The sequence below is a fragment of the Ascaphus truei genome, chromosome 19 (assembly GCF_040206685.1).
Source record: "Ascaphus truei isolate aAscTru1 chromosome 19, aAscTru1.hap1, whole genome shotgun sequence".
In the NCBI taxonomy this organism is placed as follows: domain Eukaryota; kingdom Metazoa; phylum Chordata; class Amphibia; order Anura; family Ascaphidae; genus Ascaphus; species Ascaphus truei.
The window spans coordinates 37,145,339-37,169,448 of NC_134501.1; the positions used below are offsets into that span (position 1 = coordinate 37,145,339).

General features: G+C 47.4%; 1 long non-coding RNA gene across 1 annotated transcript; it reads left to right on the forward strand.

Annotated features, from left to right (window-relative positions):
• The first annotated feature begins 58 nt into the window (after positions 1-58).
• Positions 59-24,110, forward strand: LOC142470265 (uncharacterized). Its single transcript, XR_012789260.1, has 4 exons — positions 59-436; positions 1,605-1,780; positions 4,436-4,690; positions 23,889-24,110. It is a non-coding gene; the product is annotated as an uncharacterized LOC142470265 (long non-coding RNA).

The window sequence follows — 24,110 nt, forward strand, 5'->3', positions numbered from 1 at the left end:
CTGAGGCAGTTGTTACAGTTGGTGCTCTGAGGGCTTTCTGGCAGTTGGAGCAGGGACGCAGCTAGGGGAGGTTGTACATGTGCAGGGGTCTGTGACCCTCTGCACTAGGCCAGCAATCCCTTAGGCCACAGTTAGGCCCCAGTTAGGCCCCAACTCACTCTAAGCTTTTGGCTGCTGTAGGGAAGGCCCTTCAGTTAGGGATCCTGTCCCTTTAGTGGTTTGCCAGCTTAGGGCCACAGCTGTGTCATAGAAGCATTATTACCGCAGTCTGGGACCAGGCTGAAATAGAAGGAGCGACCATCATCGCAGCGGTTAATCCAGCGGGAGGCATCCCATCCAGCGGAGGATATCGTTGGATCCTCTACTTCTACTCGTTAGCGCGCCCGGGTGTGGACACACCCGGCAGATGCCGTTCACCAAACGTGCACCAACACCGGTATAATAAGGGGCTGATCATGCCTAGAAGGGTGGGCATATTTTGGGGACACTTATTGAGTGAAGTGACCAAAGGATACCTCGGGTACTGTGGACTCGGTGTGGGGGTACACGGTGGTGGGACAACGTCCTGCGCAGCGAAGTAATAGCTGTAACCTCTAGTATTGCTATTGCATGTATGTTTATGGTTATTGCTCACACTAAAGGTTGTTATTATAATCTGTGGATGGTTATTAATAGATCGTGCTTGGGGTTATCTCATCCAACTGGGATCCCGTGCAGGTGGAGGCGCTGCCACTCAGTATCTTTGTTACCCCAGGCTCCCAGTAGTGGAGGCTCAAATCCCTGTGAGCTGACACGTAAAGCCAGCACCAGTAGACCCTTCACACTAGAGGGAAAGAGGGCTACAAACGTCACTGCCATTAGTACACTTTGACCCTAGAAGGGACTGACCCCTAAACCATATCACTGCTATTAGTACACTTTGGCCCTAGAAGGGACTGACCCCTTAACCATGTCACAGCCATTAGTACACTTTGCCCCTAGGAGAGACTGACCCCTTAACCATGTCACTGCCATTATTACACTGCTCCTAGGAGGGACTGACCCCTTAACCATGTCACTGCCATTAGTACACTTTGCCCATAGGAGGGACTGACCCCTTAACCATGTCACTGCCATTAGTACACTTTGACTCTAGGATGGACTGACCCCTTAACCATGTCACTGCCATTAGTACACTTTGACCCTAGAAGAGACTGACCCCTTAACCATGTCACTGCCATTAGTACACTTTGGCCCTAGGAGGGACTGACCCCTTAACCATGACACTGCCATTAGTACACTTTGCCCCTAGGAGGGACTGACCCTTTAACCATGTCACTGCCATTAGTACACTTTGCCCCTAGGCGGGACTGACCCCTTAACCATGTCACTGCCATTAGTACACTTTGGCCCTAGGAGGGACTGACCCCTTAACCATGTCACTGCCATTAGTACACTTTGCCCCTAGGAGGGACTGACCCCTTAACCATGTCACTGCCATTAGTACATGTTGGCCCTAGGAGGGACTGACCCCTTAACCATGTCACTGCCATTAGTACACTTTGGCCTTAGAAGGGACTGATCCCTTAACCATGTTTTTTTGTGGTTGTCCCGGCTTTGACCAGAGAAAGTTGGGGCAGCAGAGAGCAAGAATGCAAGGAGGAGAGCAGAGGCTGGTCTGATTGCAGCTGCAGAGGGTGGGGTTAGTGACAGCGGAGCCTCAGCAGTGAGAACCGGAAGTGAGGTGGCTTCCCCCCCAACCAAGATGGCTCCCACCCCCAACCAAGCTCCACAGTGAAAGGTAGGACACACAACCCCCCCATCCCCTGCAGCTGCTCTTCAGAGCTGGTGTCAGTGTCTCAGTGCAGGGTCAATGTCTCAGTGCAGGGTCAGTGTCTCAGTGCAGGGTGAGTGTGTGTCTGTGCAGGGTCAGAGTGTCAGAGTGTCAGTGTGTCAGTGTGTCAGTGTGTCAGTGGGTGTCTGTGTGTCAGTTTCTCAGTGCAGGGTCAGTGTAAGTGTCTGTGCAGGGTCAGTGTGTCAGGGTCAGTGTATGTCTGGGCAGGGTCAGTGTGGTTGGGCAGGGTCAGTGTGTCAGAGTCAGTGTGTCTGTGCAGGGTCAGTGTGTCAGGGTCAGTGTATGTCTGGGCAGGGTCAGTGTGTCAGGGTCAGTGTATGTCTGTGCAGGGTCAGTGTGTCAGGGTCAGTGTATGTCTGGGCAGGGTCAGTGTGTCTGGGCAGGGTCAGTATGTCAGAGTCAGTGTGTCTGTGCAGGGTCAGTGTGTCAGGGTCAGTGTATGTCTGGGCAGGGTCAGTGTGTCAGGGTCAGTGTATGTCTGGACAGGGTCAATGTGTCAGGGTCAGTGTATGTCTGTGCAGTGTCAGTGTGTCAGGGTTAGTGTCAGTGTCTCAGTGCAGGGTCAGTGTCTCAGTGCAGGGTCAGTGTCAGTGCCTGTGCAGGGTCAGTGTCAGTGTCTGTGCAGGGTCAGTGTGTCAGGGTCAGTGTGTGTCTGTGCAGGGTCAGTGTGTCTGGGCAGGATCAGTGTATGTCTGGGCAGGGTCAGTGTGTCAGGGTCAGTGTGTCTGCACAGGGCCAGTGTGTGTCTGCACAGGGTCAGTTTATGTGCAGGGTCAGTTTCTGTGCAGGGTCAGTGTCTGGTCAGGGTCAGTGTCTGTGCAGGGTCAGGGTCTGTGCAGGGTCAGGTCTGTGCAGGGTCAGGATTAGTGCAGGGTCAGGGTCGGTGACAGTGGCTGTGCAGGGTCAGTGGCTGTGCAGGGTCAGTGGCTGTGCACGGTCGGGGTCTATGCAGGGTCTGTGCAGGGTCAGGGTCTGTGCAGGGTCAGGGTCTGTGCAGGGTCAGGGTCTGTGCAGGGTCAGGGTCTGTGCAGGGTCATGGTCTGTGCAGGGACAGGGTCTGTGCAGGGTCAGGTCTGTGCAGGGTCAGGGTCGGTTCAGGGTCAGGGTCAGTGACAGTGGCTGTGCAGGGTCAGTGGCTGTGCACGGTCGGGGTCTATGCAGGGTCTGTGCAGGGTCACGGTCTGTGCAGGGTCAGGGTCTGTTCAGGGTCAGGGTCTGTTCAGGGTCAGGGTCTGTGCAGGGTCAGGGTCTGTGCAGGGTCGGGGTCTGTTCAGGGTCAGGGTCTGGTCAGGGTCTGTGCAGGGTCAGGGTCTGTGCAGGGTCAGGTCTGTGCAGGGTCAGGGTCGGTGCAGGGTCAGGGTCGGTGACAGTGGCTGTGCAGGGTCAGTGGCTGTGCAAGGTCAGTGGCTGTGCAGGGTCAGTGGCTGTTCAGGGTCAGGGTCTGTGCAGGGTCGGGGTCTGTGCAGGATCGGGGTCTGTGCAGGGTCGGGGTCTGTGCAGGGTCGGGGTCTGTGCCGGGTCGGGGTCTGTGCAGGGTCAGTGTCAGTGTCTGTGCAGATCAGTGGCTGTGTGAGTGTCTGCACAGGTCAGTGGCTGTGTGTCTGTGCAGGTCAGAGAGAGAATGGGGGGTAGCGAGAATGGAGGATGGTGGTGAAAGAATGGACAGGGAGAGTGAATAGAGGAGGGGATTGAGAGAGAGAGAAAATGGAAGAGTGGAAGAAGAGAGAGTGAATGGGGGATGGGGAGAGAATGAGGGGAGGGAGGGGAAAGAATGGAGACGGAAGGGAGAGAGAATGGGGGGAGGAAGGGAGAGAGACTGGTGGGGGTGAGAGAAAATGGGGGGGGAGGGTGAGAGAAAATGGGGGAGTTGAGGGATAGAGGGAACGGGGGAGAATGTAGAGAGAATGGGAAGAGGTAGAATGAATAATACAGCATCAATGGTGACACTATTAGATAAATATAATTATAATATTCATTTATTAATAATGTCATTTGTTGTATTAATATTTTTTTTTATGTGTCCTGGTTTTTCATTTTCAAAATCTGGTCACCCTAGACTGATCCCTTAAACATGTCACTGACATTAGTACACCCTGCTCCTAGGAGGGACTGACCCCTTAACCATGTCACTGCCATTAGTACACGTTGCCCCTAGGAGGGACTGACCCCTTAACCATGTCACTGCCATTAGTACACTTTGCCCTTAAGAGGGACTGACCACTTAAACATGTCATTGCCATTAGTACACTTTACCCATCGGAGGGACTGACCACTTAAACATGTCATTGCCATTAGTAATCTTGGTGTTAGAGGGACTGACCCTTTGAACATGTTACTGGCATTAGTAATCTTGGTGTAAGAGGGACTGACCCCTTAAACATGTCACTGCCAGTAGTACTCTAGGTGTAAGAGGGACTGACCCCTTAAACATGTCATTGCCGGTAGTACTCTTGGTGCCTGACCAGTGGCAGTGACACTTAAGGATTTAAATCTAGATGTGTGGCACCAATGTTTCCCGTAACCTGCGTGCACCAAACTTCTCCTTTGCGCTCACAGCCAAAAGAAAGACACTGACCAAGTGTATATGTGGTCATTCTACAGTTGCAAGCATTTTTCATAACCAAGTCAAGGAGGATTGTGGCCCAAAGGGCATTGTGGACTGCGAAGAAAAGAGCACGGAGCGCATTGGCTGGGGCAACCTGATCTCTCTAACCAGCCTGAAGCCAGAACCAGGAGGAGGACTTAGGAGTGGAACCAATGGTGGAAGATGTTGGTAAAAAAGGAATGTTTATATATATATATATATACAGACCATACGATACCGGTTGCAACACGACATCAAGGGACAGCATGCAGGTAAGTAAATCATAAATTTTCTATATTTGATAGAAGACCCAAAAAACGACGTTTCGGTCCCTCAGTGGGACCTTTCTCAAGGTGATAGCCATCATCATTTACACCTACAGTATCATATTCTATTACTCAATACTACATTTAGTCCTGGTTTCACTGAGGGGATTTTATTCACATTTATATTATACACAATCACTTGTAAGTCACATTTGATACTGAATTAGATGTTAATAAAATGTTATTATTTTATTTTATATTAATGAGGTCTCTCGCTACCTATAGTACTCCCTTGGTGTTGTGATATGTTCTAGTTTCAGCATTATTTATCATAACATAGGTAGAGTGCATATTAAGAGGAATTCTTTCATGTGATACTTTGGTTTCACATAGTTGATACAAAATCCTCTCAGAAAAGCCCTGGTCAATAAAATTGCCTCCCGACCCGGAATCTACAAAAGCTAAAGCGGTGGTGTGGAAATTCTCGCCGGTCAGCGTAACAGGTACAAGGATCCTGGTTGGCAATGGTCTCTCTTTGGTAGGGGAGGTAGAAAGTGTTCCCAATGTGATTCCCCTGGATCTCAATGGGAATTGGCATTTCCCAACTTGTGGGGGCAATAGAGTACCTGATGTCCGGGATTGCCACAGTACAGGCAGAGACCGGCGTTGCGTCAGCGCTGTTTCTCACTGGACGACAACTTGTTGCCCCCAGGTTGCATGGACTCAGGAATATCTGGCGGAAGAGGATCAGCTGTACAAGCATGGAGAGAAGGGAATCTCAAAGTGAGCTGCCGGTGACGGATTCTCTGGGACCTACTCTCCTGCAGTCGTTGATCAATGCAGATACATATGGTGATGAGTTCTTTGAGATCGGTAGGGAGTTCATGTGCAGCGAGCTCGTCTTTTAAAATCTCAGAGAGACCTTGCCAGAAGGTTTCTGATAACGCCTCGTTATTCCATCAGGTCTCGGTGGCAATAGTGCGGAACTCCAGAGCATATCTAGCTACGGAGTGATTACCCTGGGAAATGTGGAAAAGAGAAGAAGCAACAGTTACCTTGTGACCAGGCGTATCAAAGACTCAGCGGAATTCCCGGGTAAATTGTCCAAAATCCTGAATAAGGTCAGATCTTTGATCCCAGATGGGAGAAAGTCAGGGCATCATCGGTGAGTAGCTAGATAATGTACGCCACCTTGGATCTTTGGGAAAATAATCGAGAAGGCATTAGTTCAAATTGTATGAAGCATTGATTCAAAAAGCCCCGGCACCCATGGGTGTCACCACTATAACGGTTGGGTGTGGGAAGTCGAGGTTCAGAAGTCGAGGTCATGGATATAGAAGGTAGAGTTGCAGCATAAGGCACCGAAGGGGCAGGACTAGGAAGAGGGGCTTGCATCCGGTCAGTAAGAGACAGGAGGTTCTGTTGCAATGGGTCCATGTGACGGTCGTTCTGTTCTAAATATTTTTCTCAAGACATTTTTGCTCAAGACTCGCCCCACCTCAACAAAACCATGTTTGTTGGGCTGAGCATACTGTAACGGAGTGCTCACCTCAAACAAGGCTTGACTGCGAGGCCGAGGTGGGGATTGTATATATACACCAACCCACAGCCGTGTGGGCGCGTCTGGAGTGTAGATAGGTCGAGGCAGCCAGGTCGAGGTATGGATGGTCAGAGATACTTGCCGAGGTTGGGGTTCGAGAGGTGCGGATCATAGGATGTACTTAGCCGTGGTCTGGATTGGAGAGGTGCGGATCGTCGTGGTACATTGCCGAGGTAGGGGTTGAAGAGGTGCGGATCGTCGTTGGTAGCCGGGGTCAGGAGTTTAGAAGAGCGGAGTCCAAAGGAATAGCCAAGGTCTGAAACAGAGGAACTAAGAACCGGAGTACACGTCAAGACTGGAGGCAAGGGTAGCAGTGAACACTTCGCACAAAGGAAGTGGATCACGGATCCTGACACAATGCATCTGATCTCAGACTCGCTATTAGAGAGGGTCGGGGTTCCTTACAATGCATCTGAACTCAGATGTGCTATTAGAGAGGGTTGGGCTCCTTACAATGCATCTGAACTCCGATGCACTATTAGAGAGGGTCGGGGTTCCCTACAATGCATCTGATCTCAGACACACTATTAGAGAGGGTTGGGGTTCCTTACAATGCATCTGATCTCAGAGGCGCTATTAGAGAGGGTTGGGGTTCCTTACAAATCATCTGATCTCAGACATGCTATAAGAGAGAATTGGGGCTCCTTACAATGCATCTGATCTCAGACACGCTATTAGAGAGAATTGGGGCTCCTTACAATCTCAGACACTATTAGAGAGGGTTGGGGTTCCGTACAATGCATCTGATCTCAGACACACTATTAGAGAGGGTTGGAGATCCTTACAATGCATCTGATCTCAGACGCGCTATTAGAGAGGGTTGGGGTTCCTTACAATGTATCTAATCTCAGACACGCTATTAGAGAGGGTTGGGGTTCCTTACAATGCATCTGATCTCACACAGAATTTCACAATGTAATTATAGGTTCCTTAACCAAAATAAAAAAGTTAAAAGACACTGTTTGTTGAGACTGATGAATAGAATTTGTAACCCTTTATTCGCCAGAAGTCCCAGTAGGCAGATAATGGGTTAAAAGCTCGGTAACATATGATTCCATGCATTATTGTATTCTTGCCTCTTGCAACCTTACGCTCAAATACTTAACTCAAAAACAGTTGCTTTATAGATTACATAGTTGTGGTACTTTACAGCTAATACCAGCACACGTCAACAACTACCTAGGTATTTTTTTTGAGCCCTAAGAATTTCTTTCTTATTCTTAAAACTACCCACGAAATCGTGTTTTGCAGAAAAATATCATATTTTTTATTCGTCCTTTAAAATAACAATACATTCTTCATTTGAGATAACATGCGCAATATTTTTAAATCATATTATTTCCTACATTTTATGTAACATGAGGACTATTTTGAAATCATGATATATTCTTAATTTTATATAAAATGCGGAACACTCTCAAATCATAATATATGCTTAATTTTATTTAAAATGATAGATACTCAATATATTCATTTTACTTAATATAATATCATTTTATTTCATCTTCTACGTCTCCTTTTTCATATATATGTCGATTTACATTATCTTATCACCCGTCCCAAAAATAAACCCCGCTGATAACCGACATGTACCATTTTTACTGACCTGTTTATTTTATTTGTGTTCAGTTTTCAGGATCATTTAAAAACATTTCAAATGAACAAAAATCTATATTTCAAAAATAAATAATCATATTTTGTTTCTTTAAATAATTTCAGCTGCGGAATCTGTTCACTGTGTCTCATTACGCCAAATGTCTTGTAATAGAATATTTTTAAGGCTGCATTTGCAGTTTGTGACATTAACTGCCAGCACTGCAAGGGTTAGCTCCTTTATTCTTCTGCAGAGAGAAACCTTGAATATTACTTGCTGGCTTCCTTGTCAGATTCTAAAAGGTGATTTCTGCTCTAAGATGCCACAAAACCTTTCTGCTGATCAAAACACAGCTGCATACGCTTTCTTGATCCTTTAATAGGTGACAAAATGCCTGGGTGTATCTTTCTGTACCTATGAAAATAGATGTAATTAGTGGAACAGATATCATATGTATGCAAATGTAACGGCGTGCAAAGTGACTTGTCATGATACAGGGTTTTAGTTTGTTAAACCTAATCAAAGTGTCTCAGAAATTAATAAACTACATATATGACCCCCATTCTGAATTCCAAAGCTGCCCTAATTGCCAAGGCAAATGCTTTAATCTAAGTCTGTAATACAATTCACATTGGTATTATTATTATTATTTGATCTCTTTATTATATTATATAATTCTTTTATATATTATAGAATATTTTTATTATTATAATATTATTATTATTATTATTATTTAATCTCTTTTTTATATTTCATAATCCTTGAATATATTATTATTATTATTATTATATTATTATTATATTATTGTATCTCTTTTTTTCTAAGACTCACATTTTATAAACCATTTGTATTTCTTTTTATACCAGGCTTTCACTTTTTAGAAACCGTTTCTATTTCTCCTTTTTCCCAGAGAATTACTTTTTTTGAATCCCTCCTGTTCCTCTTCATTGTAAGTGTTTTGTTGTTAGATGTATTTGTGTATTTCTCAGCACCATATTGCACATTTTCAGTTATATTGTTCCCTTTATAATATGCTTCTAAAACCTTACAATGTAACATCTTTCATTTGACACAAACAGCTGAGTGAGATCGTAATTGATTGTTTGATTGATGCATTAAAAAAGGAACAAAAAGACACATATATTATTGTATTTGTGTCATATTTCTAACATGAACTACTCGTGCTGCTTCATATATACTATTCCTGGCTGTTACACGCTAATAACCGCTCACTATAACTCCTCCTATTACTCCATATAACCCTTCCCTATAACTCCTCCTATTACTCCATATAACCGCTCCCTATATTTCCTCCTATTACTCAATATAACCGTTCCCTATACTCTCCATATTACTCCATATAACTGCTCCCTATAACTCCCCCTATTACTCCATATAACCGCTCCATATAACTCCTCTATTACTCCATATAACTCCTCCTATTACTCCATATTACCGCTCCCTATAACTCCTCCTATTACCCCATATAACCTCTCCCTACAACTCCTCCTATTGCTCCATATAACCGCTCCATATAACTCCTCCTATTACTCCATATAATCGCTCCCTATAACTCCTCCTATTACTCCATATAACCGCCCCCTATAACTTCTCATATTACTCCATGTGACCTTTCCTTATAACTCCTCCTATTACTCCATATAACCGCTCCCTATAACTCTTCCTATTACTCCATATAACCGCTCCCTATAACTCCTTATATTACTCCATATAACCTCTCCCTTTAACTCCTCCTATTACTCGATATAACCTCTCCCTATAACTCCCATATAACTGCTCCCTATAAGTCCTCCTATTGCTCCATATAACCGTTCTTCTCCACTGATATATATATATATAGCTTGGGTCCCCCCTGGTTCCCCTTCTGTCCCCTTACATCCTGGCGCAGCCGCGATTGGCAGCGGAGGAAGGGGCAAATGCCGGTGGTGTGCGGAGGAAAGCTGCGGCAGGTAGCGAGGTGACCGGGTCACCGGAGGTCCGCGGTGGCTCCCTTTGCAGGGCGCTGCCATATTGATTATGACCCGCATGCGCACTGTTTCCCCATAGCACGGCGGCCATTACACGTATGCGTGTGCATGCGCAGTAGCCATAGCTAGTGGCGGCCATCTCAGGGATAAGGCTCCGCGGGGAACTACATGCCCCATAATGCACAAGGGCTGAGACCACATGGTGCGATAGAGCCAATAGGGCTCCCGGATTCCCCTGCACCCAGAGAGATACATTTGACGCGCTTTGCAAAGCCACGTCAGTCGGAAAAGGGGACAGACACAGCAGGTAGTGTCAGGGAGCTATGCTTCCCTGGACTAGGCCTAGTTTGCCCCCTGAAGCCTAAGGTAGGCCCTGAGTCATTATAAGTTTGGTTGCTACAGGGACAGGCCCATCTGTAGTTGCAGAGTGTCAAGGACACAGCAAGACGACATGCAGTACTTGTGGCCTGTGGTCTGGGTTCAGATTACCACTGCAAAGCAAACACTATTAAGGAGGGACCCTCCAGCTTGATACCACCCCACGCCAAGGCGGACGCCTTCACGGACGATGACGTCGCTGGATCAGCAGATCCCCGTTTGTTATTCGGCCATACCCGGGTGCTGGAGCACCTGGGCAGGTACCTCAACAAGAGGACCAACTCAACACACACTTCCTGTGGGTATCACTACCGCACACTTGGGGTGGGATCAGGGCCGCCAACAGATTTCCCGGGGCCCAGGGCTAGAGGCACGTCCCAGCCCCCCTCAGCTGTATTGCGAGCCCCCCATTTTACACCTCACGAGCACCTCTATTTCCCACCCTCTTCCCATGTACTTTTCTCCCCTCTGTCTCACTCTTACTCCCTCTTTTCCTCACTCACTCACTCCCTTCCCCCCTTTCTCTCCTCTCACTCGCCCCCACCTTCCGTCAATTACCCCACTCTCACTCGATCCTCCCACAAAATCCATACCAAAAAACTCCACCCACCTAAATACATAGTAAAAATACACCCCACCCCCAATGCATTATAAAAAAATACACTCCCACCCCCCAATGCATATTAAAAAATACACCTCCCACGCCATATTAAAAAATACACCCCGCACCCCAATGCAATTTGAAGACACCCCAATACATAGTAAAAAGACCCCCACTCCACCAATACATATTAAAAAGACCCCCATCTCACCAATACATATTTAAAAAGACCCCCACCTCCCCAATACATATTAAAAAGACCCCCACCTCCCCAATACATATTAAAAAGACCCCCACCCCCATTACATATTTTTTTTAAAATCACCTCTCCAATACATATTTTTAAAAACTCCACCCCCAATACATATAAAAAAATACACCCCCACCCCCCAATGCATATTAAAAAATACACCTCCCACGCCATATTAAAAAATACACCCCCACCCCATATTAAAAAATACACCCTCATCCACAATGCATATAAAAAAATTCAGCCGCACCCCATATAAAAAAATAAACCCCCACCCCAATGCAATTTGAAGACACCCCAATACATATTAAAAAGACCCGCACTCCACCAATACATATTAAAATGACCCCCATCTCACCAATACATATTTAAAAAGACCCCCACCCCCCCACCCCCCCAATACATATAAAAAAGACCCCCACCCCCAATACATGTGAAAAAAGACTCCCCATACATATTAAAAAGACCCCCACCCCATTACATATTTTTTTTAAAAACACCTCCCCAATACATATTTTAAAAAAGCCCACCCCCAATGCATATTAAAAAGCCCCCCCCAATACATATTAAAAAGACCCCCACAATACATATAAAAAAAGTCTTACGTTGTGGATGATCTGGCCGGTCCAGTGGAAGTGGGGGCTTGGTGCCCGGCACTGCAAGTTGGGCTTGATCTCTGGCCAGGCCCCGCTGGACCCTGACTCTCCCCTCAGCAGCAGCCTGCATGCCTCTATCTCTCTGTCCCACGCCGAGCTTCCGACAGGCCTCCCTCTCATGCCGTCGCGCGGCGGAAGCAGAGAGCGCTGACGTCAGAGCGCTTCCAGCGCACTGACATCAGAGATGCTGCCGACGTGAACAGAGGGATAGATTCATGCAGGCTGCTGCTAATGGAGAACCCGGGCCCGACCGCGAGAGGACCGGCAGACGGGCCTGGCCAGAGGTCGGGCCCAACCTGCAGCGCAGGCCGGCATGGCCCCCCCCCGACTCACCGGGTCCGGGACGCCAACCCCTGCAGACCCACTCTGTTGGAGGCCCTGGGTGGGATTGCTCCTGTGGCCGCCAGGGTGGTTGGGTGCCCAGGGCACCTCAGTACTTTGGGGGAAGCCCGCCAGGGTGTGGACAAGGTCATTAGGGGACATTGTGGGGTTACAGCCATGCGAGGCTTACCTTATATATGTTATACTGATATATATGTTCTTAGCTGCGTTCAGTAAACCTGTTTTATATATATATATATATATATATATATATATATATATATACGTGTATTGTATTGTATTGGTTCCTGTGCAAAGTGTATCCAGTAGTGCTAGGATCTTTCATAGGTGGAGTCACTGTCACCGGACGAACCAGGTACAGCCCAGGCTCCCTACAGCGGAGGATCATGTATACTGTGAGCCTACAGGTAACAGCGTACCACACGTAGTCACCCTAGACATGTGGGAAAGGGGGCTACATTTGGAGGCGCTGCTGAGATCCAGACCTGGGGGGCCCGAACCAGCAGCTAAATTAGAAAAACCAAGATCCACACCATGTTTGTGCTTTCTCAGCAAGAGGTCCCCGCCTGGCCCTTGAAAGTCCAAGAATCCCCCCACCACGTGGTCGCAGTGGGAAATGTTCCCACTCACATGTCACAGGTAATGGCCTGGGATCACATAAGACGACTCCCCGGTCTAGCCAACGCATGGATTAGAGGGCGAAACTATGACCCCACATTTAAGTGGAGTACCATACTACTGACCGCGGGTCAAGAAATATGCCTGTAGATGCTCCTCAAGTTGTACCAGAGGCCCCGTCCAGAGGTCCCCTATTAGGCCGAAGTGTCCACCTTCCCCTACACCCCCGGGGAATGGATGACTACAGCTCCGGTCTCAATTACCCCAACCAGAGTAGACGTACCCCTACCCAGAGTAACATTCACCCCAAGTGCCATTCTAGAGGAATCCTGCAGAGCCGACATTCCACAACCGCCACATACCCCCATCCGGTATGAGAGCAGTCCCATGCAGGCTCCTGGCCAAAGGCCAGCATACTACAGTCGTCTGTCAACTGGCAGCTCCGACTTGGGAGTGACTCTACCGCAACTAGTGGAGGCTTTAACGATGTCTTCTCAGTCACAGAACTATAGAAAGCTCAAGGCCTTCTCCAGGATAACCCCCACCCTTGGGGGAGGAAGGATTCGAGGCATGGAAGGAACATATGCTCAAAGAGTGGTCCTGCTCATAGGCCGCCAAGAGGCAGAGGATAGTCGAGTGTCTACGGCCTCCCGCGCTCAACTTGTGCAAATGCACTGTGAGACCGAGGGAGATGTTACCGCCCAGGAGCTGATTGACCTCACTCAAGCCTATACCAGTAAGGATGACAAAGATGAGATGTTGGCTCAGTTCTGGGCTCTCCGACAAAAGGAAGGAGAAAAGTTGTCAGCATTTTACCCAACGCCTGCAGCTATCCTTATGGGGGTTACTCTCTAAAAAGTTCATCCCGGCCGCAGTGGTGAATGAGTATAGATTTAAACAGCTCCTTAAAGGATCTCTGCCATTACAAACCGTCACCCTCCTGAAGCGAGGCGCCCCTCGAGCTGCTAACCCCCCCCAGCTTTATGGAGTGGATGAGCCACATAAGGGAACAGGAAGTGCAACTACACTTCCACGCCCCCAAGAAAGCCAAAGAGCCACACAAAGAGGAGACCAAAGGGGTGTCAGCCTCGAAGGCCAGGAGGCAGAAAGTACAGAGGACGGTCCTCCTCCCAATGCACCTGCCTCCGCACCTCAAACGGCCAGGAGAGGATCTCCTATCTCCAGGGCCGAAGCGAACCTAAGTGACGTTGTCTGCTACAACTGTGGACAGGAGGGTCAATACTCCCGAAATTGTCCGAAGCCCAGAAAACCCCTGACACCCCACCCTGAGTCCATGACCTGAAGGGTACAACCAACAGAAATACCCTCACTGTCAGCAGAGAGCGCCCCAGCACCCAGCCCAGATGAAGCATCCCAACAGGACGCCCGCTGTCGCTTGGGACCAACCGCTATAATAAGGATACAGGTAGAATGTATCTACGCTTCGGCTTTGCTGGACACCGTGTCCCAAGTGACTATTGTATACCACCCCTTTTACGACCAACATCTTAAGCACCTGCCCTTGCAGTCGGCGGACAAGATGAAGTTGTGCGGACTCAGCAATGAGGATTACCCTATTGATGGCATGATAAAACTGCGGCTAGATATACCACAGCTGAACACCGGCAAGTCTCACACAATGGATGTGGAGGCTCTGATATGCCCTGAGCCCCGTGAACATCCAATCTCTCCAATCATCTTGGGGACCAACGCTGATGTTTTGTGGATGGTGATCCGAGCTTACCTACAGGTGACCAGCGAATAGCGAATAAACCCTGTCTTCTCTACGGATCTATCTGGTTCTGAAGGAAGAGTGCTGCACGGTCTCAGCTCAGGAAGGATATGGTAACCTATTCAATCACACCAAGGGGTTGACCGAGATTCCACCAGGGGGAGTGAAGATCATGTATGTAGCACGCTGCAATCCGGGCCTAGATGAGGCCGACCATTACTTCTCCCTAGAGAGTACGCCAGAGGAAGATACCAACCGAGGCTACAAGCTTGTGGCAGAGGTACGAGAATGGAAGTCCTCACTTCCAGGGAAAATGAAGGTGTTTATTCAAAATATCTCTCCTTACATCATGCCCCTCGACCAAGGTCAAAGATTGGGTCGAATATACCCAGTTACTCCCGTCGAGACGATAGCTCAAGTAAACACTGCCACTGTGCAAGATCAGCCTGTCGGGCTGCCGTTTGACTTCGGGGAATCAACACTGTCGGCCGAATGGAAGGAATGGCAAAGTGCCAAATTGGAGTAACGTCGGGAAGTATTCTCCACTAGCGAGATGGATGTGGGCTGAAGCTGAAACGCCTAGCACACGATTCGGCTGAACGACACCACGCCATTCTGGGAGCATTCCTGACGCATTGGTCTCCGAAATGTGAGGGACGTCCTACAAGAGATGGAAATGGTGGGCATAGTGACGGAATCCCGAATCGTACGCATCCCTGATCGTGGTGGTCCAGAAGAAAAATGGGTTGGTCCGCTTATGTGTAGACTATCGGACCCTGAACAACCGCACCGTACCCGAGCAGTACACTCTGCTGCGGATCGAAGAAATTCTCAACGCACTGTTGGGAAGCCAGTGGTTCAGCGTGCTGGACCTGAGATCTGGGTACTACCAGGTACCTATGAGTGTCGAAGACCAAGAGATGATGGCATTTGTATGTCCCCTTGGTTTATATCAATTCACCCGCATGCCCCAAGGCATTTGTGGTGCTCCGGCCATATTCCAACGTTTGATGAAAAGACCATCGGAGATATGAACCCACGGAAGTGCTTAGCCTACCAGGACGATATCATCATCTTCGATAAGACTCTGGAGGAGCACAAGGACCTTCAACGGCCTGGGTGCGGTCTTGCATCAGAAGTACCCAGCTGGCCTCCGGCCAGTAGCATACGTCAGCCGAAGCTTGACCCACAGCAAACAAATTTACCCTGTCCACAAGCTTCAATACCTCACTCTTAAATGGGCAATAGTGGACAAGCTCCATGACTACCTATATGGAGTCACATTTGAAGGAAGAATGGACAGCAACCCATTGACGTACATCTTGACGTCCGCCAAACTAGAAGCCACGGGTCACCAGTGGCTGGTGGTCCTTTCCAACTATCAGTTCACCCTCAAGTATAAACTGGGGCCCCTGAACATCGGAGCCAATGCTCTGTCCAGAAGGCTGGGTCTGAGTGCCACACCGGACGACAGTCTCTGGGAAGAAATCCCTTTGCCCGGGATGCAGGCCATGTGCTCCACTGCCGCCATAGTGGAGGACAAAGTGACATTCTCAGAGTTAAGGGTTGCTGACTCGCTGGGATGCCAATCCAAGGCCCTCCCTGCTGCCTATTGCCACCCAGAGTGCATGCATATCACCCCAGACAAGATCATAGCCTTGAAAGATCTGGTGCAGTACCAGATACAGGATCCAGTGGCAGGAGCTATCCACCAGGCCATCCAGCAAAACAAACCCTCATTAGTGGTGTGCTTCCAGCGACACGGTCACCGTCATAATGTGCGAATGGGATAAGTTTGAGATCGAGAAGGGTCAACTCTATTGGGTGGTTCCATACCATAACCACCCAGATAGAAGGCAGATGGTTCTACCCAGGAACCTACAACATATGGTCCTACGATGGCTACATGATGACTATGAGCATCTTGGAGTGGACAAGAACTTTGACCTAATACGAGACCGGTTCTTCTGGCCTAGGGTGAGAGAGTTGGTGGAACACCATTGCTGCCGATGCTCACGTTGCATCCAATGAAAGACATTCCCTACCAGAGCCGCTCCAATGGCTCATCTGAAGAACTCGGGTCCCCTGGACCTTGTATGCATGGATTTCTTATGAATTGAGCCAGATGCCAGAGATATCGGGAATGTAGTTGTGATCATGGACCACTACACTCGCTACGCCCAAGCGTTCCCCATCAAAGACCAGAAGGCCATCACGGTGGCTAAGATCCTGTGGTAACGGTACTTCGTACATTACGGATTACCCAACCGTCTACACTCGGATCAAGGGCGGGACTTTGAAAGCAAGCTCATCCGGGAGTTGCTGAAATTACTAAACATCACCAAGTCCCGAATGTGACGGTTCAGGGGATTCCTTCCCCTTCATGTGTCCCTGATGTCTGACGCTCACCTACCCTCTCTGTCCCTTCCCCTGCCAGCCTCCCTTCTTTTACTCATACCTGTCCCTCTCCGGCTGCCTCTGACACTCTTCCGTTACCACGGCGCGTGCCCCGCAAGACTCGCGCACCCGCGCGGTTCCCGAGCCCCTGCTGCGGCGTTCCCCACTCTCAGCCCCCCTCGGTATCTGCTCCTATCCCCTTAGCTCTGACGGCTGTTCCCTCCATTCCTCCATCCTCCTCTGCGGGTGTCCCTGCGGCGCGGCGCTCCACGGGCCTCGTGACGTAGCCTGTGCGTGCGCACTCTCAGATTAAAGAGGGCGCGCGCACACGCTCCTCTTGTAGGGGTTTCCAGCTTTCTGACTCCTCCTCCCATACCCTGCAAGCGATCTCCCTTACTGGTTCCCCTGTCTCCTCCTCTTCTCCTCCTCACCTATCCCTGCTGTCTCCCACTTCACCTTCTGCTCCTCTTCTCTCTCCTATTGGTGTTCCCTCCTTTATAACCCCTGTCTGTCCTTTCTATCATTGCTCTGCATAGCTTCTGTTATCTCTATGTGTGCAGTCCTATGCTTGGCTCTCCTCTGTGTTCCAGCTTGTTCCTGCTCCTGCTTATCTCTGGATCTCCCTGGTTTGACCTCTGCTCGTCCTGGACTAGGACTCTCAAGGGCTCTCTGTTGCCCTTTAACTCTGCTTACGAACTCTACCTTGCTGACCTCTGTATACCTGGACTTTGGCTTATGAACTTGACTACTCTGACTTCTGGATCCCTGGACTCTGGCGCACGGACACCACTATTCTTACTCTGTACTCCCAAGGCGTTGCAAGTATCACTAACTATCTTTCAACAGGCCCGGCAATGCCATACCACACTCCGGGCACGCCCTCACTGCTGTGGGTGCGTGATAATACCCTTCCCACCTCAGTATTGGGATCTTGCCAGGTCTGCGGGCATACAGGCGTGACACCGAACGACTCCTTACCATCTGGAGGGAGATGCTCTGCCGAAGAGGTTCAACCGGACCCTCCTCGACATGCTCGACACCCTGAAGGGCTCTCTGAAGAATGAGTGGAGCAAACATGTGGACTGGTTATTGCACGCTTATAATTGCACCCGACATGAATCTACAGGATTCACTCTCTGCTTCCTAATGTTCGGGCAAGAAGCACGGCTGCCTGTGGATATACGTCTGAGGGTATCCACCGATGGGGTACCCAACAGGACACACATCAAGTACGTACAGCAGCTCCAAGAAAGCCTACAACAAGCCTACCAACTAGCAGAGAAAGCATAAGCTCATCTGAATGCCTGTAAAAAACGGCGCTATGACCATAAGGTCCCCCACCTGGAAATTCATCCTGGAGACGCCATTCTCCTCCGCAATCTAGGGATCCCCGGCAAAAACAAGCTGGCCGACCATTCTAGCGCATAAGAGACACGGATGGCCGGGTAAAGGTCTGGCACTGCAACCATCTCCTGCCTATCCCGCAAGTGGGGGATAACGATCCCGAAATAGAGACTACACCATTGGCCAGTGAGCCAGGGGGATCTTAAGAGAACTCGGAATCAATAATAGAACTTACCGAGGAACCTATGGAAGGACCCTCTTCTAGAAATCAAGGGGGAGCCAGGCTCCCTGTAGCAGAGGATCAGGCCTCCAGTTAGCTTTCAGGTAACAGCGCACCACACGTAGTCACCCTAGACACGGGGGGAAAGGGGGCTACACATATATATATATATATATATATAATTGTATTTACATATATATTAATATATAGAAATACTGTATGTATGTGTGTGGCATGTGTGCGTGCGTGTCTGTATGTGTAGAAGATACGCCCCATAAACTCTGTCTTTTACATCAGCTCCACATCATAGTTACATAGTTACATAGCAGATGAGGTTGAAAAAAGACGTAGGTCCATCAAGTTCAACCTATGCTAAATTTAGACAACAGATACTTTATCCTATATCTATACTTACTTATTGATCCAGAGGAAGGCAAACAAAAAACCCCATTAAGGGGAAAAATTAATTCCTTCCTGACTCCAAGAATTGGCAATCGGATTAATCCCTGGATCAACATTCTTCCCATGTATACTTATTAGGTATATCCCTGTATACCTTTCCCATCTAAAAAGATGTCCAACCTTTTTTTGAACAAATCTATTGTATCTGCCATCACAGTCTCCATGGGTAATGAATTCCACATTTTAACTGCCCTTACGGTAAAGAACCCTTTCCTTTGTTGCTGGTGAAATTTCCTTTCCTCCAACCTTAAGGGATGGCCCGAGTCCTTTGTACTACCCGTGAGATGAATAGTTCTTTTGAAAGCTCCTTGTATTGTCCCTGAATATATTTGTATTTATTTATCATATCCCCTCTTAGACGCCTCTTTTCTAATGTAAATAAATCTAATTTAGCTAGCCTCTCCTCATAAGTTAGAATGTCCACCCCCTTTATTAATTTTGTGGCTCTTCTCTGCACTCTCTCTAGTTCCATAATGTCTTTTCTTAGGATTGGTGCCCAAATTGTACTCCATATTCAAGGTGTGGTCTTACTAATGGTTTGCAAAGTGGTATAATTATATTTACTTCCCTTCCATCCATTGCCCGTTTGATGCAAGATAAGATCTTGTTTGCCTTTGCAGCTACTGCATGACATTGGGCACTATTGCTAAGCCTGCTGTCTACAAGCACTCCTAAATCCTACTCCATCAAGGATTTCCCCAATATATCTCCATTTAATTTGTAAGTCGCCTTTTTATTCTTGTATCCCAAATGCATAACCTTACATTTATCTGTATTAAACCTCATCTGCCATTTACCTGCCCACGTTTCCAGTCTCTCCAAGTCCTTCTGAAGAGAAATTACATCCTGCTCTGATTCTATTACCTTACACAATTTAGTATCATCAGCAAAGATGGAGACTTTGCTCTCGATCCCAACCTCAAGGTCATTAATAAACAAGTTAAAAAGCAGGGGTCCCAGTACCGATCCCTGAGGTACTCCACTCACGACTTTAGCCCAACCTGAAAAAGTTCCATTTATGACAACCCTCTGTTGTCTGTCCTTTAACCAGTTTTCAATCCAGGTGCATATATTATTACTGAGTCCAACTTTCTTTATTTTGTACACCAACCTCTTGTGTGGAACCGTATCAAAAGCCTTTGCAAAATCTAAGTAGACCACATCAACTGCATTACCCTGGTCTAAATTCCTACTTACCTCCTCAAAGAAACAAATAAGGTTAGTTTGGCAAGATCTATCCTTCATAAATCCATGCTGACTATTACTAATAATTTTGTTTTCCATTAGGTATTCCTGAATGTTATCCCATATTAAACCTTCAAGTAGTTTCCCCACTATTGAAGTCAGGCTTACAGGTCTGTAATTTCCCGGTTGTGATCTAGCTCCCTTTTTAAATATAGGCACCACATCTGCTTACGCCAATCTTGTGGTACTGAGCCTGTGGAAATGGAGTCCTTGAATATTAAATATAATGGTTTTGCTATTACTGAGCTTAACTCCTTGAGAACTCTTGGATGTATGCCATCGGGGCCAGGTGCCTTATTTACTTTAATTTTTTCAAGGCACCGCTGAACGTCTTCCTCAGTTAACCAATTGGTCATTAATATGGAGGTTGAATCATGAATTCTAAAACTGTTTGTGTTAGTGTCTGCCGGTTTTATTGCAATTATACTCTTTTCTCTGCAGTGTGGTACAGTTTGGGTTTATTTGTTTGAAACGGTTACATATGATGAAATGCCTACAAACCAAAGGTGTTTATAATTCCGATCGGGCCACCCTTCATCCACTCTGATACTAAACAGCGTAAACACACATTGTACTTCTCTTATACATAATTTGCCTTTTGATTAGACCAAAGCTTGCATGAAAATTATGCTGTATTTCATATTATCGTTTCCTTTGCAATCTACTGTCTGGGCCATTATGGTTTGGTAAAATGAGTCTTAGACATCCCACGATTACTGTGTATGAAAATCTTTATCTGACCCCATGCCATGTTCAGTTGTTTGTCGTCGTCATCATCGTCATCATCATCATCATCGTGATCATCCCATAAGTAGTGTTGGAGGAGAAAAGAGTATTCTAAAATTTAACAGAGTAAATGGAAATCATGCTCACTTGAAGAAGAAACTTATGAGGTTTTGGAAGCTGGCTACGTTATAATTTCACCTACTGTATGAAGAACTGTTCTACTACAAGGTCTCATAATCTACATGGAATTTACTTTTGTTCAGGACGAATACAGCTGCTAGAACTTTGAACTAAACCACGGTCCAGAATTGTGCTAATGTTGTCCACATTCTTATAGTGAACAAATAAACAGAAAGGATCCGTTCCACAGTTGAAGTGTAAAAAGTATAAGGACTTTATTCAGAAATAGTTACAACACAAGTTACCAGGGGAGAGCAGTTCCAAGACACCACAACGCGTTTCGTGACTGACGTCACATCACCAGGACCGTCTTAAAAAATATATACAAAGTTACACAAGTGGCTTACAAGGAAGTTAAACAATAAGAATAAGTGAATCCTTGGCCCACTGACCTTGCAATCTCATTGGAATAATAGGGGACCTAAAGAATACAATAGGATAAAGTGCAGTAGAGAACATATCTGAGGGGGTAATTAACTGCATTAGGAGTGCGAGGAGCAGACTCAGGCCTAAATTAACAAAGTGCTTCCGAGTAAGTGAGATTTTAAGCGGGACTTGAATATGTGGAGGGTTGTGGATTGGTGTATGTTGATTGGAAGGAGTTCCCCCAGGTAGGGAGCCAAAAGTGAGAAAGGTTTCAGATGTCCGAGGGCTATAGAGATAAATGGAGCAGAGGATAGGGCCGCGATGTAAGATGGGTAGAATTTTAAAGCCTTGAAGGAGAGAAGGAGAATATTGTAATTGATCCAGACTTTGAGGGGGAGGGATTGAAGGGATTTCAGGGGGAGAAGGGCAGAAACAGATCTGGAAGAGAGAGAGAGTGATAACTATATGATATATACGTATATTCAAAACACGCACACACACACACACATATAAACATACACCATAAAAGTATAGGATAGTTAGAAAGAACCCAGGATTATAGTAAAACTATAGCCAAATACTTATATTCATTAGAAGTATATTATATAATATACCGCTAAAGCAGGGGAGCGCAAACTTTTAAAGCTGCGCCCCCTTGCCAGGCCTCCCCCGGTCTCACGCCCCTTCTCCTACCTTCCACATGCGTCAAACGACGCTCCGGGGTCGCGTGATGTCATGTCACATGACCCGCGGCGTCATTTGACGCCGGCGACGTCACGTCACATGATCCCACGGCATCAAATTGCCATGGAGACGCGTCGGAAACATGGTAAGTTTCCTTGTTTCAGAGGCCTCGCGCGATACCCCGGCATGAAATGCCTGGGGGAAGAGTGTGGGGCCTCTGCAACGGCCCGCGCCCCCACAGACAAAACTCCCGCCCCCTCTGGGGGACTTGCCTTCCAGTTTGCGCACCGCTGCTCTAATGAATATAAGTATTTGGCTATAGTTAAACTATAATCCTCGGTTCTTTGTAACTATCCTATACTTTTATGGTGTGTGCGGTGTGTGCGGTGTGTGTGGACATATACAGGCATACCCCGGTTTAAGGACACTCACTTTAAGTACACTTGCGAGCATGTCCTGAACAGCAATACCGGCTCCCTACCTGAACTGAAGCTGTGCGCAAGCGGGGAGACTATAGAGCCTGTTACAAATGCGTTATTTACATCAGTTATACACGTATATGACGATTGCAGTACAGAACATGCATCGATAAGTGGAAAAAAGGTAGTGCTTCACTTTAAGTACATTTTCGCTTTACATACATGCTCCGGTCCCATTGGGTACGTTAATGCGGGGTATGCCTGTATATACAGCTTAACCCCGTTATAGCACGGTCCTCGGGGGCCACCCGCGACCACCACTTTATAAACGGGGTAGCGGAAAAAAATGGCCACCGAAATGTTTTTTTTTTGTGGTGGTACCTAGTTCGCCGGAGGGGGAAAGCTGAGAACTCTCCCAGCGTTCCCAGACCTGGTGGGGCAGCGGCAACAGTACACAGCACTTACCCGGCATCTGGCAGCTCTTCTCCCTGTCTCTGCTTCCTGTTCTGCTTCCGTCTAGCGAGAGCAAGCTCCCTACCATAGACAGTGTGTCTGTGTGTGTGTGTGTGTGTATTTGACTGTGTGAGACTGTGTGTGTTTCAGTGTGTCAGTGTGTGTGTGCAGTGTGCTGTGTGTGTGCAGTGTGCTGTGAGTGTGCAGTGTGCTGTGAGTGGGTGCAGTGTGCTGTGAATATATGCAGTGTGGGCTATGAGTGTATGCAGTGTGCTGTGCAGTGTGCTGTGTGTGTCAGTGTGTGTGTGTGTGTGTGCAGTGTGCTGTGAGTGTGTGTGTGTGCAGTGTGCTGTGCAGTGTGCTGTGTGTGCAGTGTGCTGTAAGTGTATGCAGTGTGCTGTGAGTGTATGCAGTGTGCTGTGAGTGTATGCAGTGTGCTGTGAGAGTGCAGTGTGCTATGAGTATGTGCAGTGTGCTGTGAGTGTGTGCAGTGTGCTGTGAATGTATGCAGTGTGCTGTGAGTGTATGCAGTGTGCTGTGAGTGTATGCAGTGTGCTGTGAGAGTGCAGTGTGCTATGAGTATGTGCAGTGTGCTGTGAGTGTGTGCAGTGTGCTGTGAATGTATGCAGTGTGCTGTGAGTGTGTGCAGTGTGCTGTGAGTGTATGCAGTGTGCTGTGAATGTATGCAGTGTGCAGTGAGTGTGTGCAGTGTGTGTGCAAAAAAATAAAAAATAAATTCGGGGTCCACGCTCAAACCGCGTTATAAGCAGATCCGCGTTATAGCGGATCGAGCTATAACGGGGTTGAGCTGTATATATAATGTCTTTTGTCATTACAATTCCTGCAATTTTTGTCATGTACTTTCATGGATAATATCTATATATATATAGCACTAGAAGTAATGAATAATTATTATCATTTATTTATAAAGCTCTAACATATTCCGCAGGCGGGGCGCAGAGTGATATATATTACAGAGACAGAATGACATAGCAAATAAGGACAAATAAGAACCAACAGATACAGAAGTTAATGAGAGCCGTGATAGCGAGATCTTACAATAATACACATTTGTAGCCACAACAAGTTCAGTTGGTAAGTGTGCAGTGAACCATGTTTTTCCCGTTCTTGTGTTATGTTATCCCGTTTTTGTGTTAAATATACCCTTTTG